We start from the raw sequence: 25,010 nt of genomic DNA, 5'->3' as shown, positions 1-25,010 counted from the left end.
TTTAAAGTGAGCTTCCTTACAATATGCAGGGGGAGACAACTTGCTAATTGCTCTGCACTTGCTCTCATTATATCTGCTGCTCTGTTTTGCAGTTTCATATTCCAGCACAGATGACAACAGTCAGAGAATGCGAGAGAAAAACTAACACAAATATAGTTAGGTAGATCCGATTTATGTCAAAAGCTTTGTTAAATTGGATATTTGATCAACTGCATACTGTGCAGGTAAAAAGAAACTCCTAATATGAACAGCAGTCAGAATGATATTAGAACTAAAAAGTCAGATATCTTTTGAAGATTAATACCACCACTACCCCCCCCAAAAAAAAAACACAACAGCAATGTTGGTTTCCCTGAAAAACAAAAACAAAAAACCCAACCAACCAAACAAAAAAACCAACAACAAACATAACCAAAAAAAAAAAAAAAAAACACCACCAAACCAAACAAACAAAAAAAAAACCTTGCCAAAACCCCCACTTAAATAATGGAGTAAATTTTAATGTTAAAGTGTTTGGGGTTGTTTTTGGTTTTTTTTTGCTTGTTTGTCTTTTGTTGTTGGTTTGGTTTGGTTTTTGTCTTTAACCTAACTAGGCTCCAGACCTAGATGTAACTGTGCTATTTCTCTTTTCTGAACACAAGATGAAACATTTTATTTTTTCATGAAATTATATGAAACTTTTTGCAAATTATTATGATGCTTTAAACTCCAGATTAGAATTTTTGTCCCTTAATCTTTAATGTTTTTCTGAATCCATTCCTAGATTTTTTTTTTCAATGTATAACCAGTTTTCATTATCAACCCCTGAAGAACATTAATACTATATGAAACTATGAATATTTCATAGGTATGTACTTGACCATGTATGTGTGGTCAAACCTTTTGAGTTCCCTACTGAAATAAAATCAAGTTAAAATATCTGATACATGAAGACTGGAAAGTCTGATATAATTCAACTGATTTCAACTATGTTGTTCCTGATACACGTAGGTAATGAAAGTAGGATCGAATTCTGTGTGCATACCCTCTCATATTCTTTCAAATATCCTCACTTTCATTTTTCTTTGCATTTCATTTTAAAAAGATTAAGTATTACTTTTACATAGTCTCCTAACATTAAAATTTACCTTAAATTTGTAATATGTGATTGACCTCAAGTGAACAATATTGCTCTAAACAGTCAGCAGCCCATGTTATGACATTACCATTGGTAGAGACTTTTGAGAACAATAAATGTCAAATTTACAAAGCGAACCACTTCAGCTTTGAAGGACTAGCTTTGTCAAAAATACAAGTGTGTTTCAACTGTAAAGTAAAGGAGAATTTTTAGAACTGCTGTGAATAATGACCTCGCTCAATAGACATTTCAACTTTAACACAACTATAAGATAAATATGAAAGAGGCACTGCAGGTGTACACTAAAAATACATTTTATGACATGTAAGTGGGCATCAACACTGCAACTTTCTGCTGCAAACCTGTTTACAATGTTATTTGCAATCAGACACAGATCCAAGTCAGTGCTGCTTCTGATCTGTTTTCACATGCTTAAGTTCCACTTGCAACGGACAGCATAACTATTACGTTTCTCACAGCAGAAAAAAAAGGCAAAATTCTGCTGTAATATTAATTAGAGAGTGATACTGTAGCGTACTGTTAAGTAGTTTATCTCCTTTTGTTGATTTGAAGACATGTAACATTTCAGTCAAATCACAGGACTGGTCCTCATTTTATATAACCTTCTCTTTTTTATAGTGATAAAGCAGTAGTCTTCAGATGCAAGGGAAAAAGAGAACAGGGGAAAATGACAGGAGGGTGATAAATGGCTCTCTATTTCAACTAGGCTAAGTTTGTGTGAAATTTTGACATGACTGTTGGATCTCACACACAGAGATAATCTAACTTCCTAAATTTGCAATCTATGAAGTTCCCAAATGGTATGATATTTATTTATATAGAAGTACTTTGATGACATACAAAGTATATTATCATCAAACCAAACTCAGGCACATGCTGAAGTGCTTACTTAGATAATGGTTGTGTTGATTGAATCCCTACTACTATGGCTCTTTGTACAACATTCTAAAAATACAAGTAATTTTGCTATTTTATTTTTTTTCCCTATAAGGTCTTTGGCTTAATACCAGTAGACAATGTATGGCTTTCACTTCTTTGACAACTGTTCAGTTTCAGTTTTGTCGCATTCGTTCAATCTGTGGACATATGCCCTGCTTATTGAGCATCACTCTGGTTTTCCTTGTGGACACAGAAGGAGAGTTCAATCTAGGCTGCCTGGGAAAACCTAATTGCCATGCTTCCTAATAGTGAATGCTCTACATCAGAAGTTTTAAAATATTCAAGAGATGTTTTGACAGTACATGATTAGAATACCTGGTGAACTACTATACCTATTTCTATTAGAAAAAAAAAAAAAAACATGACCAGAAACCAGAGCATTAGAACTCATTTGATGGTTTCCTGATGAATTCTATTAACAAGAAAAAAGTTTATCAAAAGTAAATCTAGTCGGGCAGGCATGTAGAGAAAAGGCATTCTGGATTCTTGAAGAATCTAGAAGACATCTGCCAACATCTTTATTTTAATGATTGCAAGTGAATAAGATCAAGTCAGCATGTATATTAAACCTAAATATTTTCTGGAGCATTCATTTATAAATACAGTTAAGTACAAAACTCTTAACTAGTGAAAATGTATTTATAGATATTACCTTATTGTGGAATAATTACTGGAGGGGGGGCAAATTATATAAACTAATTATTGAAGGCACACATATTTAGAGTAAAGTTATACCCACATTTTCAGCACATAAGGTTTCTGCTTGATATGCAAAGAATCTGTTCTATGATGGTTCACCCCCACACCTGACCTGCATCCTTAGATGTTCACACACTAGGAAAGCTTGGTGTGCTATGCACTAGGAGGAACAAAAGGTGGATCGATGTGGAGATACCACAGCCAGGCTCTGTGTACAAGGCAGGTATGGGAACTAAATGGTACTGTGCACATAGTTGCTGTCAAATAAGAAATAATATCCCATTCTATCCAGAATACTGTTTGCTGAGCTAGCAGTTGTATTTAAATGTTGTCCTGTGGATGAAATTTGCTTGTTATAATCTCATTATAACACCAAAACACACCTCCATCCCCAAAGCTATCTGTCTCCCTTCTACTGTGAGCATGCTCTCTGAATTCTTTTTAGTCTATACCTTTAAAATTGAAGCAAGAGAATTTTATACCAATCAATAACAAAGGTAGATATGACTAGAGTCACTCAAGCTCCACCTAAATGTAAAAAGTATTATAAAACACACTGATGACAGGGGAAAGCTGGGGAAGATTACATCACTGAGAAGTCAAGGAGACAGCATCACAAACTTCTGGGATCAGCTGACTGCCTGAACCTCTCTTCCCCACCCACAGGGACACCTTTGGATAAGACTTGCACACTTGGCTAAATCAAGGGCTTCCTTGGAAACGTAGAAATCAAGCTTGTATTTGTAATCACATTAGTAGTGCTATGTAGTCATCTTAGAATAAATATATTTGGTTCAAAGTATATTTTGCAACCAAGGTGTATTTTTGTGTCAATGGCAATCTTAAAGAACATGTACCTGTTGCTTTATTGAATCTCATTGTCTGCGGATCTATTCGTGAGAATCTCCCATTGGATGCACTCAGACTTGTAGTACCATTCGCAGATCTGTGTAAGCACCTAAGTTCAATGACCACGACCTGACTTTGCACTATGCGTGAATTCATAATTGTGTGAATTCAACATAACGCTGGACTGGCTGTTGAGCATTATCAGACTTATAGTGCCGATTGAGGCTATTTTTGGTGTAATTTGGCATCACTGAGAAGCTAAATTCGGCCACCCCCAGTCACTCTGATATCTGAGGACAAACTGGAATGCAACGGCGTTTAGTTTCTGCCAAATTAACCTTTTTAACACACCACCTGTGAAGAATCTTTGTCAGTTTGCTGTTTTGTTAACACTGAAACAGGGAACTTTTACAAAGAATAGCATACTTAAGACATCTATAAAATATAGGACATTCTGCCAGAGGACATGTACGAAGTGCTGTTTGGTTGGAGCAGATTACTACTTTGTTTGGATTCCTTTCTATTCACATAGAAATCAGAAATTATATTTCCTTTAAATAAACAAATGGTCATGTTTCAATGAAAATATTTTCAGGCAAGCTTTCAGGTTAAGCAAAACCTTCCAGGAGACAGAGAAATCAGAGAGACAATTAGACCTGGAAATTACAATACTTACCTGAAAATGTTTGTCGGTCATAAAAAATGTCTCTCCTCCTCTCTCCTCCAATCTTTTCACTATTGCTGTTTTACCGTGTGAGCTCTTTCTCTTTTTCCCTTTCGATTAAAAATTTTGAGTGGTTTGGGGCTTTTGTTTTTGTGTTGGCTTATTTTTTTCCTTTTTTATTTTTTTTCAGAACAACAACAAAAACGCAGGAGCTCAGTTCTTTTGTGTATGACCTTTTTTTTTTAGCTTCTCCATTATTTAAAAATTTACTTTGGTGGGCTCACATTCAGGTTTTATTTTCATGTTGTTTCTCCTGACAATATGTACCCAGGAGGTTTTGCTAATCTGTTTTTGAAACACTAGGTACCTAAGCCATATGGCATCAGCTCCCACAAGGAATGACTGACAGAGGCTATTAAGCAGAAAAATCTCAGAAATGGGGATGGATTTGGGTGTGCAAAAGTAAAGGTCTGGTTATCAGTCAACAAATTATTCTTTCTGGTTACTATTTAAGAACATGGTTGCTTTAACATTTTGGTTACAATTTTCTACAATGATTCTGAATGATTCTGTGCAATGAACCAAAGTCTTTCAGAATACATGTATAGAAAACAAACAAACAAACCACAACAAAACATTGATTAAAAAGTAAAAAATCTGTTTAACCTTGTTTGTAAAATGAATGTGATAAACATTCTTCTCTAAAAGACAGATTACCAAATGAGCAGTTAAGGCACTGGGAGAATAACATAGTAATACAAGAATTAAGGTGGATTTGCTCTAGGATTTAAGATGGTGGTCTCAGACCATAAATAAGAGATAAATTTATAATAAGTCAGTCTTATGGAATTTGATTTCTTCCCTTTAAAACATGCTCCATAGGTGAATCTCCTTATATATAACAGTCCATAACACAATATATTCATGTGTAGTTTATACAAAGTGAGTGGACTTTCAATCTATAAATAAATGCTTTTATTTTCAAACTGTTCAAATAAAGGTGTTATCACAGGCAGAAATCACAGATTTCCAATAAATCATTTATTCTAACTACAGAAAATGACTAGAATACTCTGAGATGAAAGGGATCAGTAATAAGAGTTTTCCATGATGATGGGTACTTTTATAAGGGAAAAGAAAGCAGTTCTGCAACAATTCAGGAACCAGAGATGTATTGTCTGATATTAAGAAGTGTACTGGGATGCTCCAAACCACAGCAAAATTCAAATAAACTTTCTTTCCTGTTTTCTGTGACCTGTGAATCAATCCTAACTAAGGCAATAACAGGAAATGTTCAGAAATGTGCTTTCATTAGTAGATATGGTACTTTCCCAACTCTTTTTTTTTGGCATCTCCACACTATTTTTGCAGTGTAAAACGTTATTCATAGCAAACTCCATGGTTGCCTAAGCCACATGATCACTGAATTTACCACCTGTGGAGAAGGGAAGAGGCAACATATGACAAACACTCTACAGCCAGGTGCAGATGGATCTGGGCTGCTCCTCTAGCTGCAGACATTAGCAGTTGTGATGTTTTCAAGTGAGACATGAAGGTCAAGAACTCCTACCCTGCTTTCAGGTTCATACCACAGAAAGCAAAGTTGCTTTTCAATATAAGCTCAATGATACAAAAGCATCTCAGGGAACACAGGTTTTATTCTTTCACAGAAGAGTGCATTGTTTTGTAAACTGTGGAAATCAATTCATTATCTTTGAGTTCAAGTCCTCTAGCCCTTACTTCCCACCAAATTAACCCCATCTGATCTTGTGTCTTGTGATCTTTTGTGGTCCCATCAAACAGGGAAGGGCACTTACTATGGCTGCCCTCACTGGCTGACCATCTCATTCAGACACTATTATTAATGAATCCTATTTCCTTTTCCTCAGTCCACTGATCTGAGTCACTCTCACTATCTGCTAGCCTTCATATAACTTGTAGGAACTTCATTATCTTTCCCACTTTTATCCATTATTTAAATTTGGTTGAATGTGTCTCAAGGACTGAGAAGTTGCCAGTAGGGCCTGAGAACCTAAATGGTCTCTGTATACCACTTAAAATGATAATGTGTTTAGAATAGTGCAGCTCTTTAAAACGTGACAAATCATGGCCATTACATGTATATTACAAATACTATTTACTTGATTTTTTTGTTTTATATTATTGCTGCACTATCTATTCATTTTATTTAACTGAAAATAAAATTTGTTACACTGCATTAACCATGTTTAAATTTCTTTATTCAGATACACATGATGTGTAATGTACAGGCCTTTTCCACAGGGACAGGAAGAAACTACTCTCCATAAGTCTTTTCCACCTGGTATTAAATCTCATTTCCAAGCAGAGACACCTTTTGTTAAATGAAGAGATGGCTGATTCTGAACTATTTTTTACCGTGGCTGATAATTCTATTCTGACCCATTTTATGATATAATAATATTAGGAAATTTAACTCTCCTATTATTTTGACACTTTTGACTACTATCCAGGATTTATTTTTTAATTGAGCTTCATGGTCTAGAATATGAGTTTAGGATTTCACACTCTTTGTTCCATAATAAGACTTCCCGTAATATAGCTAATAGGTTTGAACAGGAATAGTAGAATAAATGCAGACATATTTCTGTCAGAAAATTTGCATATTTATTATTTTTTCAACTGCTTGTGCAGGGACTCTCCACAAAGCAAACCTACCTCTTTTAGTGCCACATTTTCAGTTTTGTTCTATTTTTTTCTTACATTCAGCAGTCCTTAGTCATGTCAGCTACTGTGACCTTTTTCTGTTGTGTTTTGCATTCTGCCACTCTCAAGCCTCATTTCTCAAGGATTTTGTTCTTTTCCTCTTTTCTACTTTATCTGTTAAAACAATCAGCAATTGCATAGTTTATGGTTTCCGAGATATGTCTTCTGTGGCCTGTAAATTTGACCCTTCAATGAGATTAGTAGGGCGCAGAAGGGGGATTAAATTCCTCTCAGTCTGACTTCCTACAATGTTCCACAGTAGTAATAACATTTCTTTATACTAATTTCACATCTGAAAAGGTCACTTTTATGGCTAGTCCTTTTAGAAATGACATAAATTAAAAAAAAAATCACAGAACCTGAGAGAGCAATTAGCACATAATACATAACGTGAGCTGTATGCTTTTACATTCAGAACCCATTATATAGAGGATTTTCTATGCATTTTTTCATGAACTCTAACCATGAACCTTCATTCAGATACTACCTGAAAAATTCTTCACTGAATGGTTTCTTGTGGACCCCTTATTCATTCAAAAGTTGTGTTAAGGTCTTCAGTATTCTTCACCAAAGAGCAACAGAATCACAATTTGCTATTTGATTTGCAAAATGAGGACATGGGAATTGCTTCATCTAAAAAAATTCATAAGTAAATTGAGTTGTCATATATAAGTACACTACACTTATTCTAAATTCTAGGCAAGTTATATACATCAATCAAACTGAATACTGGTGCATACCAACATGAATATTCTATAGTTTTCAGCAGTCAGCTGTTAATTTTTCTAATATGTCAATACCCATTATTTAATTAAAATAAGAGTCAATTACCTATTTTTGCTCACAATAAGAAATACAACTTTCCAACAAAACTGCTAGATCTGCAGCATGGAAGAAACATCGGACTAAATTCAACTTCTTGAGTAATTTTTCATCTATTTTTTCCCTTAATCAAAAAGGTATTTGCATAAAGTTGAAAGAAGCTACGAGTGCAGCCTTTTCCCCATTTGTGTCCCCAGCAAACGACTTAGCTAGCATGGAGGAAATCATGGAATTATTTCTTTTTCTGGAAGGTAACTGCTGAGTAAGAGTATTACAGCTGCACTACTATAGCTTTTCACATTTGTTAATTATGAGGAAACAGATCATCAAAACTTGAATGCTTCATTTTATAGTGATCTTCTATATTGTGTTATTTTAAAAAGGCAAGTGCCTCTTGACAAAGCTAAAAAAAGGAAGAGGGTGGGGAGAAACTTCTAGTGCTGGCAGCTGACATTGTGCAAAAAGTTTTTTCCAAGAGAAATTGAAAACAGTGAGGTTTGGTCTCAGTTTTCCAATTCCTGATGTTAATACAAACAATAATGAGCACAATAAGAGCACAGATTTGAAACAACTCTATTATGCTGTTTCCTGGAGGAATAATTGAATTTTTGTTTGTCTTTCCGTAAGAAATATCTGGCAGACGTTTTGCAGACCTTAGCAGGAGGAAAATGAGGCCATTGCCTGCTTTTCCTGTTCAGGACAGTTTCTGGGTTGACCTTTTCAACAAAAGGTGGTAAAGGAAAAAAAAAAAAATGGATCACGAATGATACTGAGATATAATGAATGCTATGACCAATGTTATGGTCCAGCAGAGCATTTCTTACTCTGAGCAGGTAATCAGCCAATTTTTATCTGGGTGGATCATCACAGGGAACAAGGCATTGGTGTGACCAGAGCAGAAGCATCTGTGCAACAGGACCTGTTGTAGTTCCTGACAGACCATACCAACTCAATCCAGTAGGTACTTTTCTCCCTTTTAGGTGCATATCTGAAAATGGCGCACTCACTAGCAACTAAAGGAGATGTAAATTACGCAATATAAATGCTTCTGGGTGTAGTCAGTTGCACATACACCCTGATCACACCCATGGAATCTGTGATCCTGAGCAGTTGTCTGTAGAAGATGCTACAGAGATGGATGCTGAGGGCAGTGAGAGGGGAATGAAGAAAGACGGATGTGCTCTGATGACTCTACGATATCTTACTGAGAACCACACCACCCGTAAGTGGTTCATTATGACACTGTGCCCATCACTCGCAAAATACGGATATTCTGTACATAGCTGTAAGACAATTGACAAAATTACTTTAAGTTCTTCAGATGAGAAATCCAAAGGGAAAACGTATTTGAAAACATAAAATCCCAGGGCCAAATGCAAAACCAGTATACACATATTAAATTACTGAAAATTAATCTGACAATATTTATTTTGTTCCTCTCATTTTCCACATTTTATGCCTATATCTTATCTCTCTGATATCTTATCAGTTTCCTTTCAAGATTTTAAAAAATTAGGTGTAAAATTTTTATCATTGGGGCCTAATCCACCTGACCTCTCTAAATACTATGCAATGAAAAATATAACGATTAATAGTATAGCACATATTTCTAAATTATTTTAACACAATTTCAGAGACAATTCTTCACTTATCTCAGTTGCATGTCCTAGGAAACATTTTTTCGTTGTTGTTTGTTTGTTTTTTTTTCCTTTCTTAGTGGTATTACATACATAAAAAAATCGCCCTATCCACTTGAAAAAGACAACAGAGGGATGCTTTTGCTAAGTAATATGACTATTTCCAAAAGTACAAAAACCAGTACTGTGTAAAATTTAACAGCTAAATTATGCTTTAGACCTCTGAGATTCCACTAATACACAACAGGTAATAAGTACATGAGAACCTGTAAATAGCACATTCTAAACCCAGGGCCCAGGAAATGAAAATTTCCAATAGAGAGGTTTGTCCCTTAGAATAAACAGATTAAGAAGCTGCGGAATAAGCAAAGCAATGACTTCTATTGGTACAGAAACACATTGCAATACAGAAGAGACAGCTGAAAATTGCACCACCAAACAAGTGGCACAGAATAACAGTAAGTAGGATTGCTTTTCAAAAAGAATCATTATCTTTAAGCATGTCTGGAGAAAGACACGATCATGAACAGTGCAATTATGCACTGTTCTTTACAGTCTGTATTAACTAGTATTTTTTCTTTCCTATCTTGTTCTTTGAAGCTTCTGTACATTATTTATTTGGAAAATACCTAAATAGTGTTAATTACTAACCTAAAGAGAAATCATCAAATATTTAAATTATGAGGAAAAAATAATTAAAATTTGGATTTAATTAGCATTTTTCAACTGTGTATGTGCTTATTTTTTAGCTCAAGTGGTTTCTTTATTTGGATGGATCAGTATCCTTAGTGTAGCAGTAGTATTAATAGCTCTAGTGCATTGTCAGATTAAGATTATTTTTCACTTTCCTTTGCAATTAAGTTTTCCTTAGTTTTATCACTGAAGAGGATAGGTTTGATCAATTTAATTAAAACAATGGAGGAAAAAGGGTATCAAGGATTTCTTGCTTAAATTTCACACTTCTCGCTCTCCTCATCTTTATCATCTTGAATATGTTTCCCACAGTTTATGTCATACAGTGAGTGGTATGTTGTTTTGTTTTGCTTTTTTTTTTATTAGACGACCTCTATTCTAAACATTTTTATTAATAAAAGTGAAGAATTTTCTTATCTCCTGTAATACATTTGTAAAAGCATGAAGGAATACATTTTTTCTTTGGAGATTATAGGATCTTTCTATTTTAAAAATAATACTTGTATGAGCTGATTTATTAGATACACTCTTAATCCTTGGGCATTGTTGCTTGAATCCAGTTAGAAGGTCAGCAACTGTCATATCTGCTCTACATCAGGAGATTTTATTAACCTTGGACTCATATTATTGACTCTTCTGCCCTAAAATTTTGATGTGATTACAACTGAATGCAGTCCCAGCTTTTCTTAATCTCTCTGTTATGAGTCACTCATCATTTTGCAGAAGTATTTTGGCAATGTCCTTTGGTATTTACACAATTGCTTGGGCAATTCTTCCAGGTTTTATGTTTGTTTGTTTCTCTGTTTGTTTTCTGTTTTGCAGGAGTATTTCATTGTTATAAATAGTATACTGTTCTTTCAAACTCACATGCTTAGCTTTGTATATGTAGCCCAATATTAAATGGAAAAAATGTATAAAAATGTCTGAGAATATAAAGTCTAAAATACTTATTCCAGAAATTCTTTGCTATGTAAATGGAACCCATTAATTTGGAGAACACATATTCAAAAGAGAACATTTGTTGTAGGATATGTAAACCAGCTTAGATCATAGATATTTGAGAAAAGAGTACTTGAATTTCTTTTGTATGCATATACAATCTCCTCACATTTTGAAGGCTGATTTCATGGAACAGAACATTTGCCTTTACATTCCAATTAAACTTTAGTTTGAAAATGTATCTGAAAATATAGTTATGGAAGTCAAGCATGATTTTTAGAGAAAGCTGAATAGTGTGCATATCACAAATAAATTAATAATGAACATAATAGTTACATAAAAGTAACACATTTTATTTTTGGTAACCCTGTGCAGCTGATGTATCTCATCTCTTCACATTCTTTTCTTTCAGGGCCTATAAAACTCTCTCAGGAATTTATGCATTATTGAATGAAACGTAACTTCTTTCATCTGCTTCTGGCTCTGAGTTAGGTCTTTCCACCAGGATCGATCACTTTTTCTGATAATTCATAAAGCACCTACAATACTTCTGTCACCAGAAAAAAAAAAAAGTAGTCATGTTTAATAACATAACTCTTTTTTTCAGGTGGATTTTTTTTTCAACAAATGATAAATAATTATTCGAAGGATGACTTTACAAAGAAAAGGCATTTTGATAACAGCAATTTTGACTACCAATCTGATCTGCAATACTGCTTTGCATTTCAGTATGAGACCCAACCCTAACTCACTCTTGTCAACATGCATTAATATCTTGGTCTGTGAACTAGTTTGTATCTGTGAATTTTTAAACATATATGTACAATTCTTAAAATGGTGTGTCTTTTCATCTTTGGCAGTTTGCTTTGAAAATGTATGCTACTGATCAGATTTGTGGCATTTATCCTAGATATGGATTAATCATCTGCCACCAGTTTCTGATTTACAGTTTTGAGAGGTTAACACAAATGTTCAGATCACATACAGAAGTAACTTATTTTGTACAAACATATAAAAGCATATATAAAATAATTTGCACGACTCTCATGAGTAATCTACATTTCCTCAATTCATTACGACAGTTCTCTGTGGGAATTCCTTCAGATCTAAGCACTTGTATTTCAATTCCAACCATTTCCTAACTCTAAGCAATACAGTGAACATTTTGGGTTTATTTTTCTATGCAAAGTAAGAGAAAATAAAGCTGAATGAACCTTCAAGGTTATATAGTCCAGCCTCATATGCCAGTAGAGTATCATAGTATTTTATATGTGCTTTTAATTTTCCTTGTTAAAATATGCACCCATTAATTTTTGCAGTATGTATGATGGATGAAAAAGAATATCTCATTTTCTTTATATTTGCAGCAGGTTTTTATCAGTTCGAAGACTAATATAAAATAATCACTCATCCTTCTCATCTCTGTATAGCTTGTGTTCTTTTAACCTCCCCTCATCAGTGACATTGCCAGAGCTCTAGACATTTTAATTGCTTTTATCCTGCTTTGTTGAAGATCAGAGCCTCAACCTGAACACAGACCTGCAAATGATATATTGCCTACATGGAGCAGTGTCTTCAGAGTATCCTGCTATTTAGAAATCACTAATTTTCCTCTGTAGGAGTCATGTTACATAATCCTTGATCCTTTCTTTCACAAGTACTGCTTAGCTGTTTGTTTCCTTAAACCTTGTTCATAAAGCTGAGTATTCTTGCCCAAACGTGGATGCTTGCAGTTCTTGTTAAATAGCAATCCATTTTGTGTCACTAATGTTACTTGTTTTCTGCTGTCTTTACAACTATTTGGGTTAATTGTTCTTGTAGCACAGAAGAAATTAAAGTTAATTGAAGTTCTATAATGTTCTGGCTTCTAATCTCTTGCTTTAAAAAATAAATGCTTATCCTGTCACCTGCCTCTGCTTCTCATAGACAATTGTAAATGTTACTGACATTATTTCGGCCAGTATCATAGGCACCCAAAGGTGAATTACCCTGGTTTACCCAAAAAATACCTGCATTTACTTTAAAATGTCTTCCTTTAGTGCAATCTGAGATCTTTTTTTTTCTGTTATAGAAATAATCATGTAGTTAGACAAGTTTACTTTTTTATTGAAGATAAAAGCAAACATCATATTAGAAACTTTAATCATTATGGCATCCTTTTAGTAGCTTATAATTCTACTGATCAGAAGAATGTGAAAGAACAGTTATAGAAATAATTATTTGTCTTTCATCTATCATTGAGTCCTAGTTTTCCCAGAATGCTCATCTGACACTTTTCTATGCTCATTAAGCCTGTGTTTACTGAAATCCATCATTTTCAGTCTGTCACTGTCCTTCCTTCCTGCCTGCCTGCCTTCCCTCTTTTCCTTCCATTTCTGTTGTTTAGCCATCTTCAATGGATGTGTCCATTCATGGTGGCCCTCATCACCCAACTCTCCTTCAGGTTCTGCATTCTCATCCAGTTACTCCCTGGTGTTTAGAAGAAAACCTAGACAAGGCTCTTTTTGGGTTGCTTGCTCTACCTGTGTTTCATGATCTTCTTGACTTCTGCTTTCTGATACATTCCTTTTTCTAGTAGGAGGGGGGTTTAACTCACCTCAGGTTTGGAGTTTATCATGTGCATAGCTACACAGACAAAGCTGTGAAACTCACATTATACTCATCGGCTATTCAGCCATACAGTTTGTAAGGTAAATATCTGATCATAGTGTCAGTATATATTTGAACATTAAAATGTAACATCTTCTTTCCCTGAACTTCACTGACCCTCTTAACTAATCTCCATAGATCTTAAAAGAAACCTACTTTGATTTGTTAGCATTTAGAAATCTTCCTTGTTAACACCTATGGAGTAAAATGGTGTGTCTCCTTTTTTCCCCTTTGTCTATTCTTTCTGAATAATGGAAAGCTTTTACATTTATGATTGATTGATCATTTTGCAACTGAAAAAAATACATCTAAATATTTTGATTATATGTACCAACATAAATTAGGAAAATAGATATTATTGTCTTGGAAGAGTCTAAAAGACTGTGCAAGTGTCTCAAAAGCTTCAATTTGCCTTTTTCTTGGTTATATCTTGTTTGTACATTTACCTTTAAATGTATTACAAAAAAGCTGTGCTTGTTGCTGATTGTAAATATTAATAGTACTACAATGTTACAAACTGCATATAGTACACTGGCCTCAGTTACAGTGTTTGGATTTGCAAATACTGGATTCAAGGCAAGCAAATAATAACTACATCTTGGTTAATATATTTTGCTTCTACAGGTGTAACTGCTTTGGCTTCAAGTCTCGACATGTGAATAATAACAATCATTCTCTGACACAACTACAATTTCTATTATAAGTGCCATTGGGATTGTATCTATATCTAAACATGCATATTCTGACACAAATTTCCTTTGATAATAATGTATATACTAATAAAAAATAAATAATCTTGAAGAATTGCTTCTGATCTTGAGCAAAAATGTACCCAATACTGAATCTGTTTTTAAAGATATCTTCAATGCAAGCATGAAGTTTCGGGGTGGAAAAGCTTTGAATTCACCCTTAGGATACTCTCTTGGCAGACAAATCAGGACACTGATACCCTGCTTATTGCAAAAACATTGGATCATTTAAGTCCATTGCATAAGAAAGTAAGTCCTCAGGGTGTGTCTGTATTGTATTTCCAGCTGACAGAAAACCTGATTTATGATGATGTGTTGATTTGGAAGCATAACAGCAAACAGAAGAACTCCCCAAGGAGCCAAAAATGTGCTTTTGTTTGATAGAGGAGAAAAAGCTCAGACTGACATGTAGGCATTGCACTTTCTTATTAGAGAATCTGATAAGCCTGTCCATGACAAGGTACAGAAATCCCTAGAACTTTTTCCTGTACTTGCCTCTCACATTAGCTTTTAGAAAATTGATGAGGGAGAAAAATGTTAAACCATTGGAAAAAATTTCTGTGATAGAGACAGATTTGAAACATGATAGAAGACTGTCCCGTAGACATTCTAATGTTCTTATTGCTTCTCATATGTAGGAAACAATTCTTTTGCAAATATAATAGGCCCTGGCAGGATCTCTTGGCAAAGCATATTTTAATAACGATTTTGCAAGACCGGGTGTTCTACCTAAAGGTAGGCACACCGAATAGGGCAAAAAGCCCCTGCTTATATCTCCCCAAAATCCCAGCCGCAATTTCCCTCCCCTGTTCCCCATTGGTTGGGTACTTCAGGGTTTACAGACTATCCTGACGCACACAATACCCTTCCCCTTATCAGTCTATTTAAGATATGGATTCCTGGTACTTTGGCTACACTTCCCCCTAAATTAACTTATCAATACAGGTATCGGTATGTATACAGGTGTCAGTACATATTCTGGGAAGAGACTGTGTATTACATTAAGAATTCATAGTCTGATGTCTCTCAGTCCTTCCCCTCTAAATGAGTTAGTAAATACAGGTATCAGTATGTATACAGGTGTCAGTCCGTATTCTGGGAAGAAACTGTGTATTGCATTAAGAATTCATAGTCCGATGTCTCTCGGTCCTGCTAGGGTCAGGCGCCAGGTCCTCAGTTATGTAAAAACAACAGTTCTTCGTTAAATGTTCCTTACAATTTCCTCCTCTCCTTATTTTATACTTTTGTTGGTTTTGCATTTTCTTATGATACAGTTCTATAGGTGGCTTCAAGCCTAGACAACATGATTTCACATTTTTCTTCTGGAGTTATGCAGTCGCTGTTCCTTCTTTCTTCTTGTTCTTCTAGCAGGATCATTTTATCTGAGTATGGCAGTGGCCCTAAAGGCATTTGCTTTGATAGAGCTGTCTCAATAAGGTGTTGAACAAGTCCTCGGACACACAGAATGATGTAGCATGCTATATAAATCAGTGCTTCTGTTCCTATGATTAAAGAAGTAATTTCTCTCAATTTTCCAAACCAAGATTCTAACGATCTCATGAGTGGACTATCTATACCTGAATTCTCAGCCAATTCTTCTGCTGAAGTTGTGATTAGACATGTATCACCTTTTTCTGCCAACATCATATCTAGGACCATGTTATTTTCCCATGCCATTCTACTAGTAGCATCTAATTGTTTGGTGATTCCTTTAACTGCTTGTCTAGTATAACTTCTAAATAACTGTTATTTATTCTGTCTACATTCTTGTTTGTAGTTACGTACCAAAACAAAAAGGACTCAAAACCCACAGCTACTTGATTTCTTTTTTTGTGTTCCTTGGGGACCCTTCTGGGGACCCCAATCTAATTGAAATAAACTCTGTCATCAAAGGAAAACCCTAAACTCCTTTTTCGGTTGCCCTGATGAATCACAGTGTTCAAATGCCAGTGTAAAAGGAATTGCAAATTGAACAATGTCACAGGTACCTTCCCAGTGGGGGATAAAATGGAATGAAGTGTCATCTTCCCACAGTACCACCAAAGATCCACTCAAGAAGCATTTGAGGACGTACGAGGACCAACTTCCCGTGTCTCTACACACTTACTCATGTTCCTAGGAACTTGGTATCATTCCTGCCCTGTCGTGAGAGACAGGCAGTATGATTTCCAATTATTCCTGAAAATGCTGGGTGAATTTTGATATTTTTCCCTGCAAGGCTGGAAATAGTAGGGAGAGAGTATGACACGACTTATTTCCCCATACCGTAGAGTCTTGGTATAAGGCTAAGATGCACTCCATCCCCTGTCAATCTTCGCTCCATCCCAGAGGGAAGGGTACCACTTGGGCCACAGGCCTTCCTGCTGCACAGGCATAGCAATTGCTCTTGTTTAGGCTTTGCACCATATATTTGATCCATTCTACCCAGGCATTTGTATCTCCATAGATTTTGAACCTTCCCAGGGCATCTTTTCTACTAATGTCTATTTGTGATCCATAAACCCCACTTACTGAATCATCTGCTCCCTGTCTTGTAATTAGCAAAGGGTTGCACTGCAGAGACTCACATCCTGGGAGAGATTGTCCTTTAGATAGGGTAATTTTTCTTTTTAACTCTATAACCGTTCATTGGTCACTGTCCATCCCCTAAACTCTGTGGTCCAGACAACACTGTACCAGGAGGGGCAATGAGAGACAGCAACAAAAAATGTGCACTTATTTAAATCATCCTTAAACTCAGTTCCGTTGGACACATGTTTGTTTTCATAACTCAATTCTCCTTAGCTCTGTACATCCCCACAGTTAAGGATGTGGCAATCATCTACTCAAATTGTTAGGGAACCTTCAGTTTCAGGGATGTTTGTTAAGTAACCCATTTGTAAGTTCTACATATACAGGATTAACAATCCCCAAAAGTTTCATTTCATTTTCATCTCTGTATCTTTAGTCGAAGGGGGTCGTCAGTTGTCAATACTTGCCACTCGTCATTGTCCTTTGGAGGTTCGATTGGCTCTTTAATCCGTGTCTAGTGAGTCCACCCTTTCTCAGCTGGTCGTACCACTGTCTCGGTGATCAACAGAACATGAAATGCTCCTTACCAATCTGGCCAAAGCTTCATTTCTTTCCAGGATTTGACCAGGACCCAGTTTTCAGGCTGAAACTTGTGAGCTGCAAACTCTAAAGGCAGAGTTTGTGCCAGAAGGCCTTGGTGCCTGAGAGAAGACAGACAAGACAACCTCAGTATACAGTTTTTGAGAAATAAATCCTTAGTTTCCACCTGTTATTAAACTTTTGCTACCACTGCAGCAGTGCTTAGAAGGAAAGCTTCTCCCCATCTGGTAAGGCGATCAATCAACGCTAGTATGTATTTAATTTTACCAGCTACAGGTAAATCAACTTGAATATTTTGAAAGAGTTGTAAACTTGGACTCTGCCCTCCTGCAGGCTGCTTTTTAAGTGCCTTTTTATTTATTCTTTTACAAACCACCCATCTTTCACAAATTTGCTTGGCTATAGTATGAATTCCAGTACTATGTCACACATGGCTTGTGTTCCCCAATAACTCTCCTGATGTAAAATCGCTAATACCTCCCTCATGATTTGCTTATTTAACATTTCTCTACCATCTGGGAGTACCCATTTCCCACTCTGTTTCCTGGCTCCTAATTCTTGGAGGATTTCTTTTTATTTTTCATCAAAAACTGGAATTTCCTGTGGGGCCAGGACCTCAAGGGTGAGATAACTTACAGTTATTACTTCAGGTTTTAAGGCTGCTTCTCAGGTCATTTCATCTGATAACCAATTTCCCCTGACACAAAAGGAGTTTCTCCTCTGATGTCCATTAGCATGTACTACAGCCACTTCTATTGGTGACATCAGATTACGTAACACTTGTCCAACTGGTTCTTCATGAACCAATTCTTTCCCTGTACTATTAATTAGACCCCATTCTTCCCAGATTTTCCCAAAGGTGTGCACTACTCCAAATGAATATCTAGAACCATTACAGATGGTATCTTCTTTTCCATCTAACATTTGCAGTGCCTGATTGACAGCTTATAGTTGGCATGTTTGAGCTCACCAGTTATTAGGCAACCTTTCCATTTCTTATTTCACCACTCACACCTTCAATGATGGCACACTCATTGTGTCTTTTCCCCTGAATTATCCTTGAAGACCCATCTATGAAGAGGTGCAGCCCATTGTCATCTCTCCATAGGAAAGCAGCAGGGTTTAATTTCCTGCTTTCTTCCACCAGAAGAGCGGTTACTGCTGCAGTTTGCACACACTCAAGACACTGGGTCTAAGAGCTCAGATGAGTGTGCCACTGGCTGTCGCTTCCCCCAAGCCCACTTGCTGGTGGAACAGTGTGGAAGGCAGAAGAGGCCTCCACTCTGTGCAAGCATTGCTCAACAATAGCAGAAACATCTCTGTATTATCAACACTGTTTTTAGCACAAATCAAAAAACATAGTCCCATACTAGGTACCACAAAGAAAATTAACTCCACCCCGGCCAAAACCAACACAAACTTCCAGGTAATATAATAGCTTTCAAATTTTCTCCTTGTCACTCCCCCAGGCAGCAACAGTGCTTCCACACCCAGAGCCTGTAAAATATTTTTCTCTAATAAATAAGCTATGGAATCTTCCACAAATATAGTCCTTCCGCATACACTTTCAATTCTTATTATCACAAACAGGAATTTATTCATAATCATCTCTCCTTCCCCCCGCTACCCCATTTATTACAACTCTTTCTTCAGTTTTAGATCTCACCGAGGGCCCCCTGCAGCCGGGCGGGGGGGGTGGCGGTGGGGCCGGGAGACCGCGGCTGTGAGAAGAGGGCTCTCATGGACAGCTTCGGCATCTTCCTGCAGGGGCTCCTGGGCGTCGTGGCCTTCAGCACCCTCATGCTAAAACGCTTCCGAGAACCAAAGCATGAAAGACGGTCCTGGAAGATATGGTTTTTAGATACTCCCAAGCAAGCCATAGAGATGTTATTCATCCACTTCGCAAATGTCTATTTATCAGACGTTACAGAAGAAGATCCCTGTACATTGTACCTTATCAACTTCTTGTTAGATGCCACATTAGGAATGCTGTTAATCTACATTGGCATATGTGCAGTCAGCAGCATTGTGGAGTGGCAGCAGTGGCACACCCTTCATTTTGGCAAATATGATGACCCTGCGCAGTGCAGTGCTTGGATGGGCCAGTGTACTCTGTACATAATGATCACGACATTTGAGAAAACCATCATCATTATAGTGCTGCTTATACCTCAGTGAAAAGAGGTAGCTTTATTCAATCTCACAGAGAACCCCCAGCTGGAGCTGGCTATCGTCATGCTGATAGTTCCCTTCTTTGTTAATGCATTAATGTTCTGGGTAGTAGATAATTTCCTTATGAAGAAAGGGAAGACAAAAGCTAAACTTGAAGAAAAGGAAGCAGGTCAAGATTTCAGAAATGGAATTAAAGTCCGATACAGGAGAGCAGCATCACATGAAGAGTCAGAGTCAGAAATCCTTATTTCAGCAGATGATGAGATGGAGGAATCAGACACTGAAGAGGACCTGCGTAGACTGACCAACTTAAAGCCCATTAAGAAAAAGCAGCATCACTTTGGTCTGCCTGTATGACACATTCCTGACCTGTGTATTTGCAGGTTTTGTAGCAAAAACTTCAGTCAGTGGGTTTTAATGTTGCAATTGCATCTCCCCTTTCATACAAACTGACTTAAAAGCAAGGTCTGCCAACAGAACACAAACAGTTGGAAGACTTCCAGTTCAGTTGCACTACAGACACACTGACCAATTATTCAACAATGTCTTTTCATCCTGTGTGAAGAGCACAGCGTCTGTTAAGGCCTGGTCGCTAAGACGATTTGTATCTGACGTTTCAGAGAAGATCATAGAAAACAGGGCAATCTTTCACTTGTGGTTACTGATGATACAGTTTAAGATGTTCTCAAAAAGGCATCAGAATCAACTGAGTTAAAGGAGTCTGTTCTATTACTAAAACTGGCTTTTGCAGCTTAATTCCTAGAGCAGAATGGTTTATGGTTACAAGCTGTAACTTAACATTTATTTAAGTACAAATGTTTACTTGCTACTGGGTACCTATGGAATTAATAGGTGGAAGAAAGATTTTTGTTTTCCAAGTCTCTTCAAATCTATTTGACTATTTTATATTTAAGTTATATTTTCATACAGTTGTATTTAAAGATTCTCTTTGTCAGAGAAAAGGGTGCAGTTCACTTTTTTCTGCAGAACAGGTCAAAAGATGTGTAGTGAAAATCTTATTTATGCTTGTGTCCCGGATTAAGGGATTGCAAAGGGAAAAGCTCTGTCACTGCTGAAGTCACCAAATATCTCTAAGAATGCAGTCCTAAATGTGCTTTTGACCACATAATTTGAAAATACCTTTTTAATAGCAGGTGGTGTTTGCATATTTGACAAACGTGCACTTTAGTGTATAACAAAAATCTGTTGCGTTAGGTTATTTGTGAAATATATGGATGACTATTTCTGTTTCTGCAAGTCTCTAGTGTGAACCTCTCAAATGACCCAAAAGAGATGGAACTCTTCTTGTACTTTTTGTTTCGCGCCGCCGCTGCGACCGGCTCGTGGGAGCCTTGGTCGGTTCACTATAGCTGGCCGCCCCCCTCCCGACCGGCCGGTCCCGATTGCCCATCGCAGTCGAGACCGTGACCTGTCCCTAGCCGCGGTATCCAGACGGTCCCCTCCCCGTACCGGCAACTCGGAGGGTCCGGCATAGCAAAGCCCGACTTCGCGAGTGCCGGCGACCGCCCCGGGACTGGCGGCGCGAAACGGGGCAGCCTGAAAGAGCCGCTAGAAATACATGTCCAGTAGGGGCGTGACCCAAAAAACGGAGGCAAACTTCCCCCCGTAAAGCTTCTACCGCCTCTCCGCACACCTCCTCCCGACTGCGGACCCCGCGCCCCGCCACCGTTCCTGGCATCTAAGTCCTGGTGGTGTGGGGCGGGGCAGTCCGGCCTCGCGAAAGCTGGCAGGCAACCACCTTCCCCGGGTTGGCCGCCTCCGTCCCCTCGCTGCGCCCCCCACTCTTTCAAACTGAAGTAAAAAAAAAAGCCGCGGCTTTGGACCAGCAACCCCGCCCCGGCTCAGTGCTCTCTCTGAGGTTCAGAGGCAGCTCGCATTAGGACCCGGCAATATGCCTCATCACTGCTGCTTACTAAAAGTAGCTTGCTAACATTACTTGCTATCAAAAAATTAACCGACACTCCACTGCAGCTAAATGGGGCATTATGGAGGCCATTAATGATTTTGATAAAGAGTCAATAACAGGCAACGGCTCGATAAACACCTGCCCCCAAAACAAAAGGTCCAAGGGATATTTTCTGCTCAGAACCTTCTGAGCTAGTTCAACATGTTAACTATGAAAGTCCGGTTCCAAAGGAATCGAGGTCTGTTTTTGTGTTCAGGCAAGTGTGTACTCCTCCGAGACTCAGAGACGGTTCCGGCATTGTTTTGGGTGAAGCCATGTGCATGCACTCTGTGGACCACCTGTTGTACTAGTTGCTGCCCCTTAATAATTTTCCTCAACTGATAACCGAACCTGTATTTAAGTCACTTTTGGAGTATCACAGTATCACAGTATGTTTGGGACTGGAAGGGACCTCGAAAGATCATCTAGTCCAATCCCCCTGCTGAAGCAGGAACGCCTAGGTGAGGTCGCACAGGAACATGTCCAGGTGGGCTTTGAATGTCTCCTGGGAAGGAGATTCCACAAGCTTCCTGGGCAGCCTGTTCCAGTGCTGTCACCCTCACTGAGAAGAAGTTTTTTCTCAATTTTAAGTGTAACCTCTTGTGTTTCAGCTTGATCCCATTACCCCTAGTCCTACCATTGTTTGCCACCGAGAAGAGCCTGGCTTCATCCTTGTGGCACTCACCTTTTATATATTTATAAACATTAATAAGGTCACCCCTCAGTCTCCTCTTCTCCAAACTAAAGAGACCCAGCTCCCTCAGCCTTTCTTCATAAGGGAGGTGCTCCACTCCCTTAATCATCTTTGTTGCCCTATGCTGGACCCTCTCCAGCAGTTCCCTGTCCTTCTGGAACTGAGGGGCCCAGAACTGGACACAATATTCCAGATGGGGTCTCACCAGGGCAGAGTAGAGGGGAAGGAGGACCCCTCTCGATCTACTGACCACCCCCCTTGTAATACACCCGAGGGTGCCATTGGCCTTCCTGGCCACAAGGGCACAGTGCTGGCTCATGGTCATCCTGCTGTCCACCAGGACCCTGAGGTCCCTTTCCCCTACACTGCTCTCTAATATGTAATTTTCCAACCTATACTGGAACCTGGGGTTGTTCCTGCCCAGATGCAGGACTCTACACTTTCCCTTCTTAAATTTCATCAGGCTATTCCCTGGCCAACTCTCCAGCCTGTCCAGGTCCCACTGGATGACAGCACAGCCTTCTGGCGTGTCAGCCACTCCTCCCAGCTTAGTGTCATCAGCAAACTTGCTGATAGTACACTCAATTCCCTCGTCCAAATCGTTAATGAATATATTGAATAATATTGGCCCCAGTACTGACCCCTGAGGCACTCCACTAGATACTGGCCTCCAACTGGACTCCACACCATTGACCACCACTCTCTGGCTTCTCTCTTCAACCCAGTTTGCAACCCACCTCACTACTCTACTGTCTAGACCACACCTCCTCAATTTAGCTGTGAGGATGCTGTGAGGGACTGTGTCAAAGGCTTTATTGAAGTCAAGGTAGACCACATCCACTGCTCTGCCACCATCCATCCACCTTGTTACATTCGCATGACTTACCCTTAGTAAAGCCATGTTGACTGCCTCTAATGACCCTCTTATCCTTGATATGCCTTGAGATGACACCAAGGATAAGCTGTTCCATTACTTTCCCAGGGACAGAGGTGAGGCTGACTGGTCTATAATTACTCGGGTCCTCCTTCTTGCCCTTTTTGAAGACTGGAGTGACATTTGCTTTCCTCTAATCCTTGGGCACCTCTCCCGTTTCCCAAGGCTTGGCAAAAATGATGGAGAGAGGTCTAGCAATGACTTCAGTCAGCTCCCTCAGCACCTGCAGATGCATCCCATTTGGACCCATGGATTTATGGATGTCCAGACTATTTAATTGCTCCCTAACCCAGTCCTCATCGACTAAAGCAAACTCCTCCATTGACCTGGCTTCATCCAGGATCTCAGGGGTACAGGGCTCCCCAGGACAGCCTCCAGCGGAGTAGACAGAGACAAAGAAGGCATTCAGTAATTCTGCCTTCTCTGTGTCTTCTGCCACCAGGGCATCCACCCCATTCATCAGTGGGCCTGCATTGCCTCTGGTATTAGTTTTATCTGCTATGTATTTGAAAAAGTTCTTTTTGCTGTCCTTGACTCCTCTTGCCAGCTGTAATTCTAAGGAGGCCTTGGCTATCCTAGCTGCCTTCCTACATCCTCTAACAGCAGCCTTTTATTCCTCCCAAGTGGCCAGCCCCTGCTTCTGTGACCTGTAAACTCTCCTCTTCTGCTTGAGCATACCCAACAGATCCCTATTCAACCACACAGGTCTCCTGGCTCCCTTCCTCGACTTCCTACGTGTGGGGATGCTCTGATCCTGAGCATGGAAGAAGCAATCTCTGAATGCAATCCAGCTCTCTTGGGCCCCTTTTCCTTCAAGCAGTCTTGCCCGTGGGATTTCCCCTAGCAATTGCTTGAAAAGGCTGAAGTTAGCCCTGCTAAAGCCCAGGGCTGCAATTCTACTTGCTATTCTGTTCCTGCCACACAAGATGCTGAACTCCACCATCTCGTGGTCACTGCAACCCAGGCAGCCCTCAACCTTTACTGCTTCAAACAGACCCTCGTTGTTAGTGAGGATGAGATCCAGCAGTGCACCTCTCCTAGTTGGCTCCTCCACCATCTCATCTGCATGAGGAAGTTATCATCAATGCACTGGAGGAACCTCCTGGACTGTGGCTGGCTGGCTGAATGGTCCTTCCAGCAAACATCAGGGAAGTCAAAATCACCCACAACAACCAGGGCCTGTGACTGTGAGGCCACTCTCAGCTGCGCATAGAAGGCCTCATCAATTTCCTCAGCCTGATCTGGTGGCCTATAATAGACACCTACAACAGTATCACCCCTGTCAGCCTGTCCCTTGATCCTGACCCATACACTCTCAACTCGTTCCTCATCCGCTCCTGGGCAGAATTTAGTACATTGTAGTTGCTCTCTCACATAGAGAGCAACTCCACCACCACGCCTGGCTGGCCTGTCTTTCCTGAAAAGGGCGCAGCCATCCATGACCACATTCCAGTCATGTGAACTGTCCCACCATATTTCTGTAATTGCCACCAGACCGTAATCTCTTGACCGAACATAGGATTCTAACTCCTCCTGCTTATTCCCCATGCTGCGCGCATTAGTGTACAGGCATTTCAGGGAGCGAGCAGAGCACACCAATTTCTCCCTAG

General features: G+C 38.8%; 1 pseudogene; it reads left to right on the top strand.

Moving 5' to 3' along the window:
* The first annotated feature begins 8,850 nt into the window (after positions 1-8,850).
* Positions 8,851-20,520, top strand: LOC136097768 (store-operated calcium entry regulator STIMATE pseudogene; annotated as a pseudogene).
* Positions 20,521-25,010: the final 4,490 nt, after the last annotated feature.

The sequence above is a fragment of the Patagioenas fasciata genome, chromosome 2, assembly GCF_037038585.1.
Source record: "Patagioenas fasciata isolate bPatFas1 chromosome 2, bPatFas1.hap1, whole genome shotgun sequence".
Taxonomy (NCBI): Eukaryota; Metazoa; Chordata; class Aves; order Columbiformes; family Columbidae; genus Patagioenas; species Patagioenas fasciata.
Note: the sequence above shows the minus strand (reverse complement) of the source record. Positions and strands in the feature narration are given on the sequence as shown.